At 46.6% G+C, this 23,090-nt stretch overlaps 1 protein-coding gene across 4 annotated transcripts in view; it reads right to left on the reverse strand.

Annotated features, from left to right (window-relative positions):
- LOC116660893 overlaps positions 1-23,090 on the reverse strand; it is a 377,599-nt gene that overhangs the window by 209,560 nt on the left and 144,949 nt on the right. For all 4 annotated transcript variants that reach the window (XR_004316534.1, XR_004316533.1, XR_004316532.1 and 1 more), the window contains exon 3: positions 376-473. The gene's annotated coding sequence lies outside the window, so the exon portion shown is untranslated. The remainder of the gene's footprint in view (positions 1-375; positions 474-23,090) is intronic.

Genomic DNA, 23,090 nt, shown 5'->3' on the forward strand with positions numbered 1-23,090 from the left:
TAAATCATTTTGAATGGAATTTTCATCTCTGTAAGTTAAAGAGTCCTGACAAATCCATTTGTTTTTCTGGGTCCACCCATCTAATAAATGAGTTGCTCAGTGTAAAGGAAAAAGCACAGACGGAGTTGGATTCAAAGTCCAGTTCCTGGCTCCAGTATCTACTAGCTGTGTGATCTTGAGCAAACTGCCTAAACTTTTTGAATTCAGTTTCCTCATCTGTACAATGGGTATGGTGCCTCCGCCAAAGAGTTGTTGTGAGGATTAAGATGGTACCTAGTTCTCAGGGAGCATGAAATACAGCTCAGTTCTTCCTCTCACCTTCGAGTATCTCACTCTGCTATGAAAGAGAATGAGGCTGTCATTGCAAAGACTCACCACTTACAATGACCATCATTTGCAGGAGCAAACTGGATCTGCTAGAATGCTCTGGTGTGGAGAAAAGAAGATGTGTGGCAGCATCACCTGGACCAAATCTGCAAAACAGAAATTTATAAAACTTAACTGAGGTAACAGTTTTTCCTTAAGCACAGAATCAGCAGAAGGTAATCATGATGCTTTGAAGATAAAATATTATTTCTTGAATATTCACATGGCATCATCCACTTTATTTGTATTATGTTATGTAATTTTCACAGTTCTATAAGGAACCAAAGTCCAGAGAGGTGCAGTAACTGTCCTAAGGCCACACAGGTGGCAAGCCTGAGTCCAAAGTCTGGACCCCTAAGCACTGGGCTGTGCCAATTCCCAATAATAATGCCTGGATCTCGGATGCTGACCACATACTGAACAAGCCTCTCTAAGCATGTCTCCATTGAATCTTCTTACCATCCTTTTGAGAAAAGCTTGGGACCCACTTTACTGGTAGAAAGCAGCAATGCTAGGTGCCAAGTATGCTTAAAGAAGAAGTCAAACACCTCACCGCTCAATTTGGTATAAAATGCAATTTTATGTTACATATATTTTACCACAATTTTAAAATGGTAAAAAAAAAAAAAAAGTAATATTTTTTAAAAGCACATACGCACATATCCTTTGACCTGCTGCTGGGGGGTGCCCTGGAAAAATCACACTGACATCCTCAAAAGTCCATCAATGTTGTCCTGATTTTAAAACAAGGTATGTACATGTATAGGAAGCTATTTAAATTGTTCAAAAGAATGCGAATATATGTATGTACATGCATGGCTGGGACATTGTGCAGTACACCAGAAACTGGCACATTGTAACTGACTATACTTCAATAAATAAATAAATATTTTTTTAAAAAGTGTTTAAAAGAATGAAGTAGAACTGTTTACTAATATATTTGTATATAAAAAGGTATCCAAATATATTAGTAAATGAAACAAGATGCAGAACAACAACAAAACACCCAACCACAAAAACTCCCCCATGGTCCATCGCCTCCTCCCCGTCAGCTTCACCCCTGTACCTCTCCTCTGCGCTTCAGGCCCTGGGAACCTTTGCTCATCCCTCCCCTCTGCTGGGAATGCCCTTCTTTTCCGCAGTCTTGAATGATGCCTCATCAGCCTCTGTGCTGCAGTCCCTAGCTCCGCCTGACACAGAAGAAGGATGCACTGGATGCCCAGTGGTGTGACTGGTAGGCACTGTGACCAGAGTCAGTCCCTGACCTTGAGTCTCTTCCCCTGTCATCCTCTCCTGACCCCTGTGAACTCATGCGAGGTGGGAGGGTGAGGGAACAGAAGTGACATTCTTCAGGCATCTCCTTAGTTCCAGGTGCCATGCTGGGTATTTCCCTTAGACATGTTTTCTTTGAATCTTTAGTTTTGTCCTTTTATCATCCCATTTTACATGTAAGAAAACTGAGGTCATGGGAGAGGAGATTTGACTCTGAAAAGGTTACCAGCAACTTGTTGCTGGCTTCAGGGTACAAACCTAGGTTGGAAAGAGAGTGCAGTGGAGCATCTGGTACACCCAGCACCACGTCACGCCCAGCAGCACTGAGACTCAGCACGTGGCGGACTTCTTACATCTGATCTATACATGTGTCATTCAGGCTATGCCAACACACAAAGACTGGCCACTGGCAAGCTGACCCATGGACAACTCCCTATTCACTGCTGAAAGGGATGTTCATTTGTTAAGAAACCTGTAGGCCATCCCGAGAGCTGTCACCCTGTGACAATATTGACAGAGCCCGTGCCCCCACCTCATAAAACCCCAGTGTACACACGTGGGGAAAGCAAGCCCATCCTGTCTCACTGAGAGAATAAGTGTAAGGAATTAAGGAGATTCTGATTAAACAAACAGATGTTTTTAGTCAGCAATAGAAGTGTCAACATGATCCTAATTAATGAATGTGTTAATGGATGTTCTCTGTTTGAAGACAATGGTCACCACCTTCTAGATGTATCTGCAATGACTCACAGGGTGCACACAAAGATGTGTGCACGGAGCCTGCACGGGGCAGGGGCGCCATGATAAGCTCAGAGGCAGCACCAAGGAGCGTGCACTGCACTCACAAAAGGCACACACGGTGGACAGAGTCACACACAGGGAACATGCCCCAAGCCTGCAGAGACCGTGCAAGGACATGGGATGTCAGAGGATGTCAGACGACACACAGGAATACACATTCACAACACACACCACATACCCACAATGCACACACGACACACAACACTTGGGCCATCCACACATCATCTATAACAATACATAATGCACGCACAGCACCCACATCACCCACACAACACCCACGCAAAACACATACCGCATATACAATGCCCACAGGATACACCCGCACCATCCACATAACACACACACAATGCACACAAAACATCTGCAGGTGCAACACACAGTCAGTACATAACACATATATTCAACATGCATACACCACATACACAACACACCTTAACACACACAGGCACACACACACAATTCCAGAATAAAGCTCATGGCTCACAGAGTGCTAGCCTGACACACAGCACACACACTCACACAAAACTGAGTTGAGCTGTAGCCATGCAATGATCTTTTTCATAAAGATAGTGAGTAAAAAACATTATGTAACTCTTACTGTATTTATCCTTACCAATGGTGTTTTTATTCATCTTAAAGGCTCTGGCTAGTGTGCAACTGAACAGCTCTCCCTTTTTACCCTGGCTGCTAGGAAGTTCAGAGCTAAATTTTGATCCACATGTAGTAGGAGTGCTGGTTTTCACAGTACAGATTTCTGAGTATTAGATCTGGCACTGTTTTACGGCCATGTGCATTTTTCTTTCATTCTATTTTAAAGTATACTTTTAAATGAATTGTTGTTTCTGGAACCATATGAGGGGTGGGTACGAGGAAAGATAAAGTTTAGTTAGATGTATTAGGGCAGTTTAGCCACTATAACAAACAGCCTCCAATTCTCATGGCTCAGCACAACAAGGCTTGTTTCTTGCTCACAGCACAGTCTAATGTTGATTGTCATGACATAGGCCACTGCTCCACACAGTCATTCAGGGACCCAGGGCTCCCTCTGTCTAGTGGTATTAAAGTACAAGAAAAGAAAGTAGGATCCTGTCCTACAGGTGTAGCTGTGTCTTTATCCTAGCTCACTGCAGGACCTCACACTAGGGCCCAGGGTCGTGCCCAGAGGAGGAATAGATAGCCTCCAATGGGCAAGAAAGAAAAGACCCAAGTAGGGGTCCATCTCTGAGCTGGGCATTGAGGACAAATCCAATCCTGGATCTGCAGAGAAGGTGAAAAGCAGATGGTCAGACAGACGTCTGGACATATCCAACAGAGGCGAGACATGGTGCGGAGTTTGTGGACACCAATGGGGACCTCCTTCTAGCCAAAGAGAAGGATGCAAGATGGCGGTGGAGGGCCTTCCTGATGGAAGGAAAGGCAAAGCCAGTGCAAGAGAGCCTTGAGGGTCAGACATCACAATTATCTCTATATCACAACGGTTTAAGGATCCAGCATCAGTTGGGCGCTGAGAACTGTGCTGAGGGCTTGCCTTGCGATTATTGTATCCATTTCCATAGTAACACCATGTGGCTTGGTACCACTGTGATCCACATTTACAGGAGTGAGCACTGAGGCTCAGAAAGATGAAGTGACTCAGCTGAATTCACACAGACAGAAAAGAGCACTGTCAGAGGTTGAAACAGTATACTTTCTTAACTGCTACCCTCTGGGGCCTCCTCCTGTGTTATGGTCATCACTGTGGCAGGCAGGGCTACATGGAGATATCAGAGGGCAGCCTGACATGGGTTACCAGCCCATGAGTCAGGGTCAGCCACGGCACATAATCTCAGCCCCCAGCCCGGTGTGAGGCACCTAAACTTGGAGCCTCATTTTTCCCACCTATAAAAGGGAGTTAATAATGCATCCATCCCAGAGTTCCACAAGATGCAATGTCATGTAGCCCAATGTATGGCACATAACCAGGGCTCTGTGAACAGCAGCTATTGTTGTTGTGGTGGTGGTTGTTTAGGGGTGGAGGAGTCTGGGAATGGGCTGCTCTACCAGCTAGGAGACAAATAATTTGGGAATGCTCTAGCAGAGGCTGTGGAAAGGGACAGCTGTGAAGGAGATTAAGGAAATTCACGCGGAATGTATGTACGTCTGGTACGTATGGCACTTTGGCAAAGACAGAATCGGGATAGATGCCCTCCTCCCCAGAAAGATGTGAACGGCATTTGGCATCCCTTGTTGTTCAAGCCAGGAGCAGTCCTGCATGTGTGTCTGTGTGTTTCATGCAAATGTGGGTGAGTGTAGATGTAAATTGCACACAGCTCGCAGACACAGGGATAAGTGGGGAACAAAGAGAGGGACAGGCACCCCCCATACAGAAGAAACCATGCCACTTGGGGTCCTGATAGGCTGGAGAATCCATCTGAGTCCTCTCTCCTATGCTGGGCCAGAAGTGGGCACTTGGCCTCAGTGGACTTGTCTATAAAATGGGGCTGAGGTCACTCTGCCTACCTTGACTCTGGGGTTGGACTACATCTGCCTTGGAGGTCCCTTGTGGTCGGAGATCCTAAGCCAGTGAAAGGGGAGGATATGTCCAAACAAGAGAGGAAGAACTCTGAAGTTCTAGGAAGGGATCTTGGCTCCTTGATGTCACAAGAGGTGAGGGCGGGGTGGTTACTTAGTAGCAAAAATATCCAAGGTCTCAAGGAGGCCAGGAAAGAAAAAGAATGAACTCTAAGAGATACTGAGAAAAACTCCAGAGCTGGGAACACTCCTGAGCAGGGCTTTTTTCTTAGGTTATAAACAGCATCCCCTGTCACCATACCCCTCCCTGAGGTCTCCTGCCCACGGATCCTTGGTCCCCAGTAACCCATTCCCTGGCAATGGAAATGGTCATCAGAGACACCCAGAGAAGAACCAGAAACAGCATCCCCTCCCCAAGACTCCCCAGTCGAGAGGAACCCCTATTTTAAGCCCCTTAATGTTCCCCAAACAAAAGACCAGCATCACAATTCAGGGAAATGAATCTGGAAGCTGAAGGATGGACTCCAGCATCAGTCTGGCCTGGGTGGCTGGTCCTGGGTTCAGCTTGTGCAGATCGTATGTCCTTGGCCAGGAGACTTCATCCCCTGGGGCCTCAGTTTTCCCACCTGTAGAATAGGGCTAAGAGTAGAACCTACCACCCAGGACGGCTGTGAGGACCCACAGCCGTAACTCCTGTCAAGTGCCTGCCTCAGTGCGTGGCACAGAGTAAGGTTCCTGGGACTGTCATTCATTGCCTGCTCCCCTTTTTGGTGAAGATGCAATCTCATTCAACCTTCTTTGCCACATCTTTGATACCATCCTTTGGCCAAACACACCCAAACATTTTCTTTTTCAAGAACATGTGTCTCCAGCTCGTGCTCCACTTACGTATTTATTTAAAAGAAGATCAAAATAAAACGTGGGAAGCCGTAAGCTGTAACACTATTTTACCCCCTTGGTACACTCTGATTATGTGTAAACAGCAAATTGCAAATTATTGCCTCTTTATGTGTCAACTCCTCAAGCCACCTCCGGGTCCCTCAGAGGGAGTAATTGGCTCTGGGACATCGTGTGACAACTGTGTAGATATTTATCTCTAGGGAGTCTTCCAGCTCTTGGGTATTCCAGGAGAAAGGGTACAGGGAGGGGGAAGTCAGACCTGCAGGATCTGGGGGTCTTTTGCTCCCTCCATGGGATCTCTTTTGGGGAGAGGGGTGGCAGAGAAGAGCACAGACATGCAATCCAAAGAGAAACTGGTTTAAAAAAAACCCTGAAGGGCCATTTGCTGTTCCAGAATCTCTCCTAATCCCTGTTCCACAGGGCAAAGAACACTTCCTTCCAGGAGCCCCCAAACCTTGTACCCCCAGATTCTATCCTTAGAACTTTGTGAAACTTAACAGTCTTTGAGGGGACAGGGCGTGTGGGTGGACAGAACTGCAAATTCCTATCTCCTCTAGCCTTGGAGTTTTGCAACCTTGGGTTTAAATGTTGGTTCTGCCACTGAAAGGGCTGTGAAATGCCGGGCAAGAAATCTAATGCCCCTGTGCTTCTGTTTCTTTGTCTTTAAAATGGGTGTAGTCAAAAAGCTACCCTGGAGGCTGCGGGAGTATAACATCGTGTGTGCAGACAGCACAGCAGATTGTACAGGGCACCCCTGTGGGAATTGGGGACAGGCAGCTTTTCTCAGCAGAGAGATTAGGGATCGGCACCCTCTTCCTCCAGGTGAAAGCAACCTCCCACCAGGGTCTGGTGAGCCTCTTAAGAACTGGGTCAGCTTTCCCTTGTCCCTTTGGCTGGGAGCTCTTCTGCAGTACACACCCTGCACAGCTGGACCTGTCAGCCCTGCATGGAAAGCGCTCAGCAGGAGCCAGGCTCAAGGTCAGCACTCAATCCCTGGCAGCAGTTGTGGTCACTTCATCATATATTATCATTTGAATAATTCTGACTGTAGCTTAAGCTACAGGAAGAATTTGAGCACTCTGAAACTTTGTCCTCTCTTTAACATAAGGAGAATCCCCATTTAAATCTCATTTTCCCTGTGTCCTGGGTGAGGGAAGTCATTTAACTGTCTTAACCTCAGCATCCTCATGTGGGACACAGGAAACAATAATTCCCATTGGATTCCCAATAAATCCCAGATATGATAACGCATATCTGAAGTATCTGCAGTCCAGTGCCTGGCACATGCCAGGTGTTCGGCCAATGTTAGTCTTCTCTGCAGAGAGCAAAAGGAGATCTCCCCACTGTGGCTTTTTCCTTTTAGCACAGCATCCATGGTCAATGTGTTTAGGAGACGGGGGAAAAAAAAGTATTTATAAAACCATTTTAGTGAAGCTACTCAGCATTCTGAGGTATAACCTGTTTGCAAGCAAAAAGCATAAAGTTTGGAATCAGGACACTGGGGGCCCAGTCCCCAGGCCCCCCAGGCCCTTTTGGATAAGTCACAAGACTCTCTGAGATTTGGTTGACCTTTCTGGGAACCCAGAGGCAGAGGAAACAGCAGAAGTTCCCTTAATTCCAAACAAGCCTATATGTAACCACGATACACAAATCAGGTAGAACAGAGATGCTCTGATTGAAGCAAGGTCCAGGGAAGAGCCAAACATCCCTCCCCGCCGCCCAGCACACACACTTTTTCTCACCCTGCAGCACCCTCTGATGCTATTTTGAGGAAGAACAGGGCTCTGGGACTGCAACGTGGCAGCCATCAAATTCAGACCCTTTCCTGCTAAAATATTCCAGGATTGTGTTTGTACTTTGACATCCACTGCCTTGTCACTCAGTGCATCCTGACCTACAGTGTGGTGTGTGTGTGTGTGTGTGTGTGTGTGTGTACGCGTGTGTGCAGGCACACCACGAACAAATGCTCAGAAAGAAAGCAAAAAGAAGTTCCACCAGCCATTAAGGGGAAATTACATATGCATTCTTCTCTGCCTCCGGCACATTAATAAAAGAGATTACAAAACTGGAAGTGAGTCGAAGCAGGGCAGCCTCACAACAATCGGAAGGCGGGGAGGCAGGGCGGGGATTGGGGGGGGGGACTGTTTCCTGTACAGTCATCTGATTTCATGGCCGTTCCCATGCTGAGAGAATCTGTCTGCGGCGGCTGCAGGGAGGACTGGAGCTCATGCATTAAACATCAGGGGGACCCTCACAACATGTGCTGTGGACCGGGAGAAGGACAGGGAGGAAGACAGGCTAGGAGGTGTGCTTGTGACATGCCCCAGCACAGCAGTGCCTATGGGCAGAGACTAGAGACTGTTTAGTGTGGGCTCCAGAAAAATCTCTGAAAATTGCAAGGTGGGAGATGAAGGAGGGAGTAAAATGCACAGAGTGCAAAGATGTCCCAGGGTCTTGAAGATGGGAGGGCCACCATGGTCACTTTGTCTCTGCAGTCACAGTGAGTGGTAGCTGACATACCATGAGGTCTGGGCTGGAGACTGGGGGTGGTCATTGGAGGTAACAGATTTATTGGCCCTGAATCCTTCACTCCTTGGTGTGTCCTGGCCTTCTGCCATGGGACTTTGAAGTCCCTCCTCCTGCAGGGTACATCTCTGTCCACTGACTGAGCTTGAGCACATGCCTGGCTTTGGCCAACGGTATAGGAATGGAAAGGCCAAGCTGCTAGTTCTGAGATGAGATCTTAAGAAACCGTGTATGTTTCTACCTCTTCTCTTGCACCTCTGTCCTCACCAGGTTCTGGCTAGATCGCTGGCCCACAGATAATGACAGACATGTGGAGCTGAGCCAGACACCACCTGCAGCTGAGACTTGCCCCAGCTGACTCACAGAATAAAGCTAGATGAGAATACCTATTGTTGTCTGCAACTGAGCTTTAGTGGCTGTTTGTTACACAGCAACAGCTGACTAATACAGTTATCTATGAAGTCATGTGTTTCATTCACCTATTCATTCAGTAACTATTTTCTGAATATTTTCACACCGGGCATTTTTGTAGGCAGCAGGGATAGAATGGTTAATAAGAAATCTGTGAAAATGGGCCAAGATTTCAGATTTATTAATTCAAGGATTAAACACCTGCCATGTGCCAGGCATGGAAATAAGTGCTGCAATTCCAGTGGCAAGTGAACTATATAAGACCCTGGACTCAAGATGCTTACAGACAGCACATAAAGCAAACAACAAAATAGAAAATTCCCAAAGAGTGCTGATGAAGAAGGTTTTCTCTTCCCTTTAAATTAGCCACTGTCCAGCAGAAAAGTCAAGAAAGTCAGTAAACCATTACAATAGGAAGTGTTAATTACTAGGATGGGATACAGGCAGCTCAGAGGAAGGACCTTATGCAGCTTTGGGGCGGGGTGACAGGAAGAAGGGAGGTGAAGGAACGCTTCTCGAGGTACAACATATCTGAGCCAAACCCTGAAGTTCAAGTAGTTTGAAGACAAAGAGAGGAAGGGCAAGGATGGAGCACTAGAGGAAGGCACAGCAAGAACAAGGGTAGGGGGGCAGGAAAGAGCATGGTGCCTGAGAGCTAACACTGACTTCTGTATTCCACTGGAAAGACAGAGTGTAAGAGGCAGAGGCAGGCGATGAGAGGCCGAGAGGGACCACAGCAGGAGGGAGTCTGGGTGCCAACCTGAGGTGCTCTGACTGGATCCAAGGAACGGAAATGGCCACAGAAGGGTTTGAGCAGGAGAACACAGTATGACTGCCATCTGAGAATTTTAGAAAGGTGGAGGGGCTGAGGCGAGACCAGAGGCAAGGAGGCCAGAAGGAGGCTGAGCAACAGTCCAGGGGAGTAAGGAGGACACCCACGTGGGGCAACACGGGGATGAGAGATGGCCCCACCCTTGGAATTACAGAATCAGCAGGGTTTCTGGGGCCACTAAGTTCCATCCACTCCTTTACAAACACTGGGTCTCAGAGAAGGTGCTGATATACGACCGAGTCTCACAGCAGGTGAGTTTGGGACTGGAATAGTCCTCGAACCCCAAGCTCACTCCATGACCCCAGTCTCCACCATTTGATTAGTAACAGTCATGACAAGAACAACAATAATTACTTTGATTTAATAACGAGCCTCTGTGATGTGGTAGGTTCTGTGCTAAAATGTGTAAAATCTCACAGAATCCTCCCAACATTCTGAAGAGTGAGAATTCCCCACTTTACAGATGAGAAGCCAGGGGATCAGGAGGCAAAGCCCCCTGAAGTTGAGCATCAGTGTCTGTCTTAGTCTGCTTGGGCTGCTGTAACCAAATCCCAAAGACTGGGTGGCTTCAAGGACAGATTTCCTTGTCACAGTTCTGGAGGCTTGGGAATTCAAGATCAAGGCACAGTAGATTCTGTTTCTGGTGAGGGCTCTCGTCCTGGCTTATAGGTGGCTGCCTTCTCATTGCTTGTGCACATCACCTCCTCTATGTGTGCACATGGAGAGAGAATGTGTGTTTGTGTGTGTGTGTGTGTGAGTGTGAGAGAGAGCTGCCTTCTTATTATTATTGGGACACATCCCATTGTGGGGGGCCCACCCTCACGACCTCACCAAAACGTACTTACCTCCTAGAGCCCCACCTCCAAATACCATCACATTGGGCATTAGGGCTTTAACATTTGAATTTGAAGGGGGACACAAACATTCAATCAATAACAGTATCCTTGCGGGTAACAGTGCAGTTCTGGTATAGAATTATGGCAAGGGCTAAATGAAGTGAGGAGTAGAAGTGCCTGGTGCATAGAAAGCGCTCAGCAAAGAAGAGTGACAACAAAAATGATGACAGTGACAATGATGATGATGATGATGATGGAGTCAGCTCTGTACCCAGGTCTTGACTCCACTGGGTGACTTTTGGCAAATCACCTAACTCTTTGGGCCTCCGTCTCCCCCATCTCCCAAATGAAGACTTTTTAGTCTAGGGCAGTGATCCTCAGAGTGTGTTCTCTGGCCAGCAGCATCCCCACCACTTGTGAGCTTGTTGGGAATGCACATTTCTGAGCCCTCCCTGGACTGACTCGATCTGAAACTCTGGGAGAAGCACCCAGCAATCTGTGTTTAACAAGCCCTCCTGGTAAGTGTGATGCGTGTTCAAGTTTGATCTGGTCTAGATAACTGATTTTTCAATTTTTTTAATGTGACATAAATGCCTTCTTATAAACAGGAGAAGGCAGGTACATAAAGCAGATAAAAGCAGCAGTGCTGGGTTGGAGCAGAAACCAAGGCCCACAGCTCTGTGCTTTCTCCCAGCCTTGCCCACGTCAAGGCCACGGTGATGTGCGGGCTCTCTCCACCTCGTGTCAATTCCTCCTGCCAACCAGAGCCCGACGCTCCCCCCGCCCGCCTCCCTCCCTCCCTCCCAGCCTCCATTCCTGTTGACAAGCTCCATAAAGTATGGATTTGTTGTGGCCTCGTGCAACCTGGTCTATTTCTTCTCTCCTTCTTTATTTTTTTTTTAAATAGGTTTGAGCCTGTAATTCAGTTAATTATTTCCCAGAGCACCAGTTTGGTAGCTACGGCACAGCACGAGTCAGGGGAACAGAAGACAGGTCCTCGGAAGCTTCTTCCCAGAAAATCTAATTTCATCATTGAGAAATCTTCTGTCTTAAGCAGCCTCCGCCACCATCATAAATTTACATATTCTATATGCCGCAGCCGGAATGCACTGGGCCCTATTTGCATAATGCTGCTGGGGGGTGGGGGCTGGTGCTTCTCTTGAACCCCAGAATGCAGAGGGAGCAAGGAAGCAATTATTAAGCTGTAGACACTTGCAGGGAGAGAGGCCTCAGATGGATTTCACCTCCAAACCTCATTCGCCGCCTGGGCTGCTCATTACCCAAGGCCTGGGTCCCAGGCTGATGGTGGATCCAAGGGCCTGGAACATCAGCGAATCGTTCTTCGGGTTGTCTATACCCAAGCCAAGGCTGGATGTGGGTGAGCTGCTTCAATTTTCCAGTGTTGATGGTTGGAGCAATCTCATCCCTTTTCCCACAAGTAAGTTTGTTTCTTGGACGGTTTTGTCAAGTTCCCTTTGCCAACACATTCCTGCCCTTTTCTGTAGCACACTTGAAAACACCTACAAGACAGGTGGACAAGTCTGCCCACCTCCTCACCGACAACCCACTAGAAATGCTTAATTAAGAAAATGATCTTGAACAAACTCCCAGTTGGAAAACAGCACATAGAAACAGGAATTCTCTCACGGCGAGGTGGTCCTGCCTGACATCTATCCTTCTCCAAACTTAGGCTGCCTGAGAAGGTGGTGTCCTCCCTACTGTTGGCCTCTGGAGGGGGGACAATCCTGTATACTTAGACCCAGGGCCTCAGACTAGGGGTCCTTTGATGTTCCAGGAACCATAGGCCTCTATCTGTAGTTTCTGGATCTTCCAGAGCTTGAGCTTGACCTCTGAGTTACTCCATGACCTGCCACTCCCAACATCAGTAGCTCACAGGGGCCATTTCTGACTGGGGGCAGAGGGGAGGGCGCCATCTTGGTTTTATGCCAATGTTGATGTAAGAGGCTTCCTTTTGTGCTCAGGGCTCAAAGCACAAGCCTTGAGCACAGGGTGATCTCCTTGTTGGACTTCAAACCCAGTCCCTCCTGACCATATTTTAAGACCAGTATAATTCATGAGACACCCAACCAGAAACCCACCACTGGTCCATTCCTACAGATGAATTCCATGGGCACATGTGCCAGGTGATGCCAACAGAAGTGTTAGGCACACTTGCTAAATTTTCCGACAGAACAAAACATCATCATGGGGAAGGTAGAAAGCAGGTCGCTTTACTTCTGATATTTAATAATAGACTGGGCAGCTTTAACTCTTTCCAACAAACATCTGCTATTTCTGGGGAAGTGGAAATACATTTGCAAAGATCAGTTTCACTTCTGGCTGCCTTGATTCTCAAAACTGGCAGAGTTCATCAGAGATGCCATGACATCAGAGATGACCCATGGCATGAAAAATTCACTCCACGCCAGTATTTGAACAGTGAGCCAGTTGTTGGAAATTTAAAACAGCAGGGATTTTTACTGAGAAGAAAAAAAAAAAAAGTATGCATCTCCACTTACTAAGAGGTACCGTCTCCTCAAAAGACCTCAACATTTTGTCCTCAGCACTGACTGTCTCATTGCAAGAATTTGGAGGGAACTCACTTTTTCCATGATTGCATCCAACATTGAATTATTTCTCCAAGCAAAGGAGATTGCTCCTGATGAGCCAAACTCAGGACTTCAAAAGCAAAAATGGTGACTTTTCCAAAGGAAACCATCTTAGCACATAACTGGGGCCAGTGTTTCAGAACAACAGATGGTCTTTAAAGTTGGAGTCCAGGATTTAGACGTGGGTGTGTCCTCAAGTGCGTCCTTAACATTTTTAAGCCACGGTTTCCAGACCTGTCAAGTGAGGACAGTAACAGTACCTGCTTCCTTATTGTCATTAAAGGAATTAGATGAGCTAATAATATATAGTAGCTGAGTCACAGGAAGGTTAAATAACCTGCCAAAAGTCACAGAATGTTAATGGTACAGGTGAGGATCTGAACTTAGGTGTGTGTTTAGCTATCATACAGCATGCCGGAATGCTGGCACAGGAACGTGGATGGCTGGTACTTACAAGTCCAGTCATACCACCTGCCTTTCTGGGCTGAGCTGCTGAAAGGACCTAGGGTAGGAGGTCTTCAAAGGAACACCACATGTTCACTGAACTGACTACCTGGTTTAGAAACACAGGTCAGAGCTGTTTCCAACTAGCCCTAGTTAAAGATCCAACTTTTCTTTCATTTTACAGGTAAGGCCCCCTTTTGCTTGCCATGAGATGTGAGTTATTGTGGTAAAGGAAACAGGAGATGTTCAGCAGGAAAAGGAAACGTACGAAAAAGAGGAGTTGAGCTTATAAAACCTGTCACCCGAGCTGGCTCCTTTGACTGGGCCTGAGTCATTGTGTCGCCAGCCCCTCGAGTTCATGTCACAGCATGGCTCAGCCATGCTTCAGGCAAGCTGGTGACTGTCTTCCCTGTGTCCCTGCCATGAAGTCGCAGCCTCTGAGTGCAGGTACGGTGCCGGAAATTAAGTGGTGTCTATGCAAAGCAACAGCATGCACAAAGTGGAGAAAACACTTGCACAGTATGGAAACACAAGAGCTCACCTAATTAAGAACCAGCAGGGCTACAACTGCTCGTTTGACAGCACCTCCTACGACCCAGAGATCCCACGTCTAGGTATACACGGAACCAAAATGAACACTGAAAACACACAAGCCCTGAAAGATGTGCATGCGCACAGCGGCACTCTCTGTGATTGCCTAAAACTGAGAACCCCTCAAATCTCCATCCACATTTAAACGGAAAGATTGTATCATACTCCCAGAAAGGCATACCGCATAACAAGATTGGCAAATCCAGCCCACGGTCGTATCCGACCACTTCCGGTTTTGTAAATAAAGTTTTATTGGAACACAGCCATGTCCCTTCATTACCTCTGGTCTCTGGCAGCCTTCGCTCTACATAGCAAAGATGAGCAGTTACAAAAGAAACAGGATAGTCTGCAGAGCCTTGAGTATTTACTGTCTGGCCCTTTCCAGAACAAATCTGCCAGCCCTTGCTATATAAAAATGAAAATAAACAGTCCTTCTCTGGGCAACATGGATGATTTTCAAAAACACAACGTTGAGTGAAAGAAGCCAACGTAAATGAGTACCAGTTGCACAAGTGCATTTACGTGAAGTGCAAAGACAGGCATCACTATGCTACATTGCTGTAAGACAGGTGCCCGTGGAGGATAGTAACTGAATGGGGCACATGGGAACTCATGGGCACGGGAAACGTTCTGCTCATTCTCCATCTGGGCGGCACTTCCATGAGTGTTCACTGCGTGACAACCCAACAAGAGGTACACAGATGACGTGCACTCTTTTGTGTACGTATGTTGTTCATCAATAAAATTTTTTAAATAAAAAATAAAATTAAAAAAAAATGGTGGGGGTAGATCACAATGCCAAGTATTTTCTCAATGTATTTCCTGGGCAGAAAGCTCAAATAACAGATTGTCAAGTTAGAAAACAGATAACTTTAACTTTTACACGCAAGCACACATTTATGCATTCACTCTACAAATGTTTATTGCTCACACACCACGTGCCAGGTGCCGGGAATTCAGCAGTGAGGGAGATAAGACGCAGCCCCTGCCTTCTCAGCATTTAGATGCACACTCACACGTGTCCACGGAGCCTGATGCATCTGCACAACACACACTCCAACATGAACCTGCCCACGCGTGTGCCCCGCACCCGCATCCGCAGCTGTGTCTTTCTCAGGTGGACACTTTTCTGCATCTTGCTCTCTCTCCTGTCACCAGAATCATCACCACTATCATCACCACCTCCCTCAGACACCGAGACTGATGGATGGAGCTCAGTTTACCCAACATCACTCAGAAAGTCTGCATCCTCGGAGGGCCATGGACCTGTGCTGGCCAAGACCACAGCGTGGTCCCAAGGTGGAATGGGTCAGACCAGGTGGTTTCCCCCAGGTCATATCTGGCATCTGAGATACCTGGGGGTCAGAAAGTGGAGACTAAGGGCTGGGGGGGTGACCTGCAACCCAAGATGCTCTCTGATGGTCCCTAGATTTCCTGCTGGGCCTCCTGCCTTCAGTGTGTTCACCAGAGCTTCAGTCTAGTGGTCAGGGACTGATATACATAGAGGTTAGATATTTGCATCCCATGTCCTTGAAAGAATGACAGAATGTCAGAGCTGGAAGGTCACGAGCCCAAGTCCTGTGTGTTGTGAATAAGGAAATGGAGATCCCGTGATGGGTGGAGCTGGCTCAGAGTTCCATACTCAGGCAGGGCTGGGTCTGCCAGTCTCCAGCCAGTAGCCTGTCCCTTACTTCAGACGAATGAATGTCTCACTGCTAAAATGCCCACACTGAAAGGGGATGGCTGATCATACTCCAATGGCCTCATCAATTAGAACAATCCAGCTCCTTCCTCCTTTCTGTTCCTCCAACATCGCAAGTTCCTTCCCACCTCAGGACCTTTGCACGTGCTGCTCCCTATACCTGGAGCACACTTCCTCCTGTGTTCACAGGGCTAACTCCTTCTTCTCCTTAGGATCTTAGCACAGATGTAACCTTCTCAGAGAGGTGTTTCCCAATTGTCTAATCTAAGCGAGATACCATCCCCCTCCACCCAGTCTTCCTCTACCTCCCTCATGTGACTTTCTTCACAGCACTCAACACTATCTGAAATTATTTATCTACTCTGTGAGCTCCATCAGGGCAAGAATGGCCTTCTTGCCCATTGCTCTACACCAATGCCTCCAAGAAGCTTAACATATCATAAGCATTTAGAATATGTAGAATGAGCGAATGAATGAATGAATGAATGAATGAAAAGAGCATCTAGACCAGAGTAGCTCACAAAGCAGATTCAGCTCTGGGAGGTACACGCTCTCTTGGCCACCCTGATTAAGACATCTCCAGCATCAGCAACAGCTCCTGGCTTCTTTGTATACGGAAGCATATTGACCAAGGGCTGATGGGACACTGGCAGCAATTTGTGTTTACTTCTCTGATCAATATGCATCTCAGTGCTCACCCCAACACAATCTATTGCTGATGGTTATTAATTACAGGGCCTTCCTTTTCTCACATCTCTTGACCCCTCACGAAGTTTGTTCTTGTCCGTCCTCTGCTTTGAGGATTTCCTAGACCTGTGGCTGAGGTCGGGAGGGGGCCCAGGAGTGTTGTTTATTTTCTTCTCCTTCTGAACTCGATGTTTGAATCGTAGGTCTAGACTCTGCCCCAATCCCTCCTGTGCGCTTTGGAAAAAGCACCTGTTGAGAGGGCAGGGTGGAAATGTTGTAGGAAAAAGGGCACCTTGGTTCCAACCTCAATTCTGCCCTTCACTTGCTGTGTGTCTTTGGCCCCATCACTTCCCCTGTCTTGGCCTTGATTCTACTCCCCTTCAAAATAAGAAGGCTCTCAAATATTCCCTCAAGCCTGATTCTTTAGAATTCTTCAAGTTTGGGATTTCTCATGAACAGCCTCCACAGCTTTGATTCCTGAAGGGTCAAGCAACCCAGAGTTTTGTCATCTTTCTTAATTGGGGACTATCCATCTCTGTAACCTCTGAATAGTGTACCCTCATTTATTCATTCTACAATCACTCATGCTTTCAGATACACTTCTAACAGACACTTTTTGGGGAACTGCACATGTGCTCAGTCACAGTCACTGTTAAATAAAAGTCACTCCATCCCCTGGTCATTTCATTTGAGTCTTCCAAGAACACTGGGTATAAAACTCTATCATCTCTGTTGTACAGATGAGGAAACTGAAGCCCCACCATGGTCAAGGACTCACACAAGGTCACACAGCTAGTGGGTGGTTGAACTAGAATTTAAACCCAGAGCTGTCTGGCTTAAAGTCTGTCATCTAACCATTCCAACTGAAGACCCCAACCCTAAAATCCTCACCTCTTCTGCCCCCTTTGAAGAGAGATTCCTGGAGGTGTACTTGGCCATATGCCACTGCTTTTCGTCAAAGGTAGAAGCACTTTAGAAAAGGGCAGTGGTCGTTACAACACTGAACCAACGCGTGGGTGGTGTATGGCCTGGAGAAGTTCACAAACTAGGTGCAATTAGTTGCCACCAATTAAGTCTGCACCACAGATCCCTCCCTCTTGGCACCAAAGTCCTTCAGAATCAAAAAGACAGATGACCCAGGTCATATGTGAAGAAAGAAGCTATGCACAAATACCATTTACTATGCAAAGCAGATTCCTTTTTCCTAGAATGTGCTGATGTTGAGACACGGAAATACATTCAAATTAACCCCCGAGCTATTCCTCTTCCAAATTCCCCATTTAGGGTTGACTCTCTGGCACAGGATATTACTAATTCAGAGATTCAGGAAGGCATACTGATTACCCTGGATGTGTATGAGGGCTCCACCAACCCACTGTTTGATGCATGGTGGAAATCAGAGCTCAAGGCACAAGCTCCAGTGCAGCATCTATGGTCCCCCAGGACCTGGCTCCAACCAAATTTGTTCATGAACTCATTAAACAAATATTTATTGAGCACCTACTATATGCCAGATACAGTTCTCGGTGCTGGAGATACAGTAGTGAATAAAACAGTAAAAGTCCCTGCCCTCCAGGAATTTATATTCTAGTGGGAAAGAAAGATAACAACGATAATAAATTAAATCTCACAGTAGATGGAGAGAAGGGTTATGAAGAAAAACAAAGCAGGAACAGGCAGCAGACAGTGCTGTGAGGTGAGGATTATGAATCAATAGGGTTATCAGGGAAGATCTTCTAAGAAGACAGTTGAACCAAAACTTTATTCCAAGTCTACTGAAATGATCTAAAGAAGGCTGATGGGGGCTCCTGCATGGTAGAAACAGTGGAGGTGCAAAAGGAACTCAGAGCCTCAGCAGATATTTGGAAAGTACAGCCCACAGTGTTCGCAATGAAAAGTAGGGGACGGAATAAAGGGAAGAATCAAAGACAACTCCAAGGTGTCCTGAGCCCCCGGGAGGGTGGATCTGCCACCTGTGATGGACATGTCAGCAAGTAAAATTAGGGGGGGGTAGAGCAGGTTGGGGCATAGCAAGTTTGAGGTGCATACTTGACATTCAAGTGGAGTTGGCACGCAGGCCAGATCATTTCCTTACAGATCTCTTACTCCATGAAAGTCTCTGCTGTGTACCTTTGCCCACTCAGAACCTTGACCCGAAGGGCCCTCCCCATCTCAGCTGGAGCAGAACCTGTATACTGTCCCTCTTCAGAAATCTCCCAGCCCCTCTCCTTACAGCTTTTCTGGGCACCTGCTCTTTCCTACCAGAACCTAGCAGGCTGATGAAAGAGAAAATATTTAAGAGTTGGGCAGGGGGTGAAGGGAGGCACTGCCCTCATATCTCATGAGTGACCTCAGGACTCCTCAGGAGTATATTGACCTGCCTTCTCCCTCTGCCTCCTGAGGACCCCAGTCTCTTCTTGAGAGTCACGGGCCTTTTCACAATATGCCTTTATCAATATGATTCCAATAAACGTTTCAGTTCCGCATATAAATTCTAGGGCCTGGCTGCCCGGCAGAGGCGACCTGCTCAATCAGCAGACCATAAAGATGTAATAATGCAATTAAAAGGTATGGCCTGTCACCCTCATAAAGCTGGAGATCAATGCGGGGGTGGGGGGAACTGAGGACATCAGGGAGAGCAGTCTGGCTTCTCTGCAACGTCAGAAGGATGAGGAAACTAGATGATTCAACAGGACCAGGGAAAGAGATTCCTGGACCCTAAAGAGGTTCCAGCTCCAGCCTGGGGTCCCCTCTTGGGCCTCTGTCATCTCTCAGTGGGTTGGATGTCACGAGATGTGGGATCCATCTTCAGGTCACACTCAGGGACTTTGAAGTTTTAAACAAGTCTCTTCAATTCTTTAAGCCTCCATCTCCCCACCAGTATAGTGCATATATTGATAATACTACCTTCTTCACAAGGTTGTTGAGATATACCAGATTCAGAGACTTTTAATGCTGGAGGGGTCCTAAGTCCACAGACTGCAAAGTCAAGCACCCACAGGTTCTAGGCAAATGGTAGTATGAGCTGGACCACGAGAGCTGCAGAACCTCGTACCACTAACAGAATCGTAATCAATTTGAGCAGAAGGAATATCAGATCAAATCTTCTCCATCTTGTTTATTGCACAGACATAACATTGAGATCCATGCAGGGTGAGAGACTGCCTGAAGCCCAAGAGTGCATCACTGATGGAGGTGGAACCAGAAGTCAAATATTGCTGACTCCAAATTTCGTGCATGTCCCGCTCAGATGTCCAAGGAAAAGAGGCTGAGAGTAGGAGTGAGAATCACTGAGAGAGAGAAAGGATGAACCGAAATTTACTTGCAGACAGAAGAGAGTCAAGATGAGATGGACCAAAAATGCCAAGTTGTCTCTGAAATGATGGGCTCCTGTGGATGACCTTGGAAATTATGGACCTGGAACCAGAGAATGCTAAGTTCAAGTCTTATGTGATATATTGCTTACAAAACTGGTCCTATTTTCTATCCCTCTGTGTGTTTGCCATTTGCAATGTGTCCTTAGAGTTCCTTCAGTTGGGAAGTGGAGTCTAATTCTCTGTCTTTTCAGTTTGGATTGTCCATCTGGTGGAGGAGATTGTGTGTCTTTTCCAAGCCTGGGCCTCAGGAGGCCTTATGCATTTATGTTCTTTATTTTGAAATCTGCCCATCTACCATGAGTCTGCTGTAGGATAAAAAACACATGGTTCTTAATCCCCATCAACCAAGCTCAACAGTCAACCAAATAACAGACTTAAGCAAGGCCATCCTAGACCATCTAGAAGCATGAGTGGGTCCAATAATGATTAGCTGAGCCCAATCAAGATCAGAAGAGCCACTAAGTTGACCTGTAGACTTGTCAGCAATAATAAGTGCTTATTGTTTGAAGCCACTGAGCTTTAGCATTGTTTGTTACTCAGCAATAGCTAACTGATACACCTTGGTTCCCTTACTTTCTAGCCTTATAATCTCGGGAAACTTCCTTCACCACTTCAAGCCTCAGTTTCTCCATTTAAAAAACAGCGGTAATGATGACAATAATGATAACACCAACCCACCAGGGTATTTGTGAATATTAAACAAGAGATGTATTCAAGGCTAAAAGCTTAGTATCTGGCACACAGTGATTGCTCAATAGATGTTGATTTCTTTCTTCCAGGAAGCCGTGCCATAGCCTTGGTTCACCAAGAGATTAGAGGATATATGGTTTGCAGCCAGGAACCATTTCAAAAAGACTTGTAACTAAACTGAAACTAGGCTAATAGATCTTGGAATTCCAAACCGAAATCCTTAGGTGTCCCTGGACTCCTATGGAACCCCTGGCCTGCAGGCTAGTCAGGACAGGGGCAGTGCCAGGGCAGGCGGCCTTGATGCCGGCTGAGTTCAGCAGTGCAGTTTGCTCTGCCTGCCAGAGCTTGCATGTTTACATACATCCCATAATTACCATCTGCACAGCCAGCGGCATTTGTTGCAAATGGGCCGTTTCCATCTGTTGAAGCAATTTCCTCAGAGGAATTTGCATTGATCACTTTTTTATGCAAAGCTTTTGTATAGATCATTTTCCCCCCAATGGTTTTTAATAGGTCTAAATATTTGAGGGGCAGGGAGGGGCCTCAGAAGGAAGGAGGTGGAGGGCTGGAGAGAATCCTGGCAGGGGGAGAAGATGGGGTAGGCTGCTCTCTCACAAAACTCCACCTGTATTCCTCATTTGTAGCGACCGAACTCAACCACTGTTCAGGACCCCAGCCCAGGGAATGCCATTTCAAATATTTATTGTTTGCCTTTATACTTGAGCTAGTAGCTCGTGGTTAATGGAGAGGCCTTGGAATGAGGGGAAAATGGGGTGTGGTAATTAGCCAAGCAACTGGTGACTTCAGCTCAGAGCTTCGTACCTGAGAGAACCAGATGGACAATTTTGCATATTTTTGACAGCTGTAATGAACAGGGCAGCTCCGTATTGATTAAATGTCTGAGAAATTAGTGCAACCCTCTGGAGCTTCATTATTTACTATTTCTGCTCAAATTCTCAGCAAAGTTTACACAAGCAGAAGTCTGCAGTAAGAGAAGGGGGAGAAAAGGAGACAGCTGAACAAAATGATAAATGCTTTCTAGGGGCCCCAGCCCAACAAATGCAAGAACGGAGGGGTGACTGTGGTTTTGACATTGAGCTTCTGGAGGGTAAAAATCTTGGTTGATTCATTTTTGTACCCCCAGTGTCTAGCACGAGACCTGGCACAGAGTAAGCTCCCAGGAGATGACTGGCGATAGACTGGACCTAGAAATAAAAATCTAAGTTCAGGACTCATTTAGAGATTTGGGGCTCAATAGGCAGATGACAGACGGTGCCTTTAAAGTAGATGAAATCATGTCCTTGAAAATATAATTATAAATCTTTAGTAAACAAAAACATTCATGTGCACATAAGTGATGTCCCTACCGCTACCTCAGCCCCACATCAATTCTCCCTTGAGAATCAAGACACTGAGTGGCTAAGGGATGCTGGATAAATAAAACAAGACTGTTCTAAATATTCCCCAACAAGACTCAGATGGAGTTTTTCAAAAGTATGGTCTGCAAAACACCTGCATCACAATCAGCTGGGAAGTTGATTACAAGTGCAGATTCTTGGGCCCTGTTAAAGAAAAATATTATTCAGTCACTTGTTTAAAAATGGTGAGGAAGACCTCATTCAAGGGAGTGGGGAAGCTAGTTACCACAACAGGGATTTTGCAATAGGTGAGAGAGACTGGGCTCAACTCCAAATTAATACAACAAGCAAAAGTGGGAATTTATAGCCAAGGGGCAGAATTGGGGGCAGAGGTGGGGGGGCATCTGTGAATAGAAAATTATTAAGAGGTAGGGTAATTCTTTGCTAGACTGACATAACAGGATTCTTGCTGAAGGCAGGCCAGGGTGATTAAGATATCAAAGGTTGGGGGTTAGGAATTTGATTAGATATCGAGAGTGATAAGAGCAAGGATGGGGGGTTATGGCAAACTGACGCAGCAGGAGTCTTACTAAAACTAGAGTAAGTGGACCAAGAACAGAGTCATGATCAGAGTCTAATCAGAAAGAGGACTTAGAGGAGCCTGACTCAAATTTGGCCAAAAAAGGGAGCTTTTGTCCCTTCCAAGAATCAACAGGCCAAATAAGTTTGTAAGGGGCTTCTGATATGCTGAAGTCAGAAGATCACTCTGAGCTCTGAAATCCTGGATTAGAATCCTAGCCTCTTACCAGTCATGTGACCTGGACAGGTCAGAGTTGCCCAATGAAAGGCCTTGGAGCTGTCCCTGGTACTGCCCTGGGCTTCTGGGCCTCACTCTACTGGTGTGTTTTTCCCACCCTAACTCATGACCTCTCTTCATTCAGTAAGCCATGTTTGGTCCTTTCCATTGGTGTCTGGTCTCCTGTGCATGACCTCATGCTAGGAACACATGTTCTGAAAGTTCTGTATATGCTCTGACCTGTCTCATTAGTCTTTTTAGATACCTTTCCTACTTGATTCCATAGGTCTGGCCACCCTTCACCTAACACCTATTGATTCCAGTCTTTGGCAGATGCGTTCACTGCAACTTAATCGCAACACCTCCATCAGGAGAAGAGAG

Source organism: Camelus ferus, chromosome 32, assembly GCF_009834535.1.
Source record: "Camelus ferus isolate YT-003-E chromosome 32, BCGSAC_Cfer_1.0, whole genome shotgun sequence".
In the NCBI taxonomy this organism is placed as follows: domain Eukaryota; kingdom Metazoa; phylum Chordata; class Mammalia; order Artiodactyla; family Camelidae; genus Camelus; species Camelus ferus.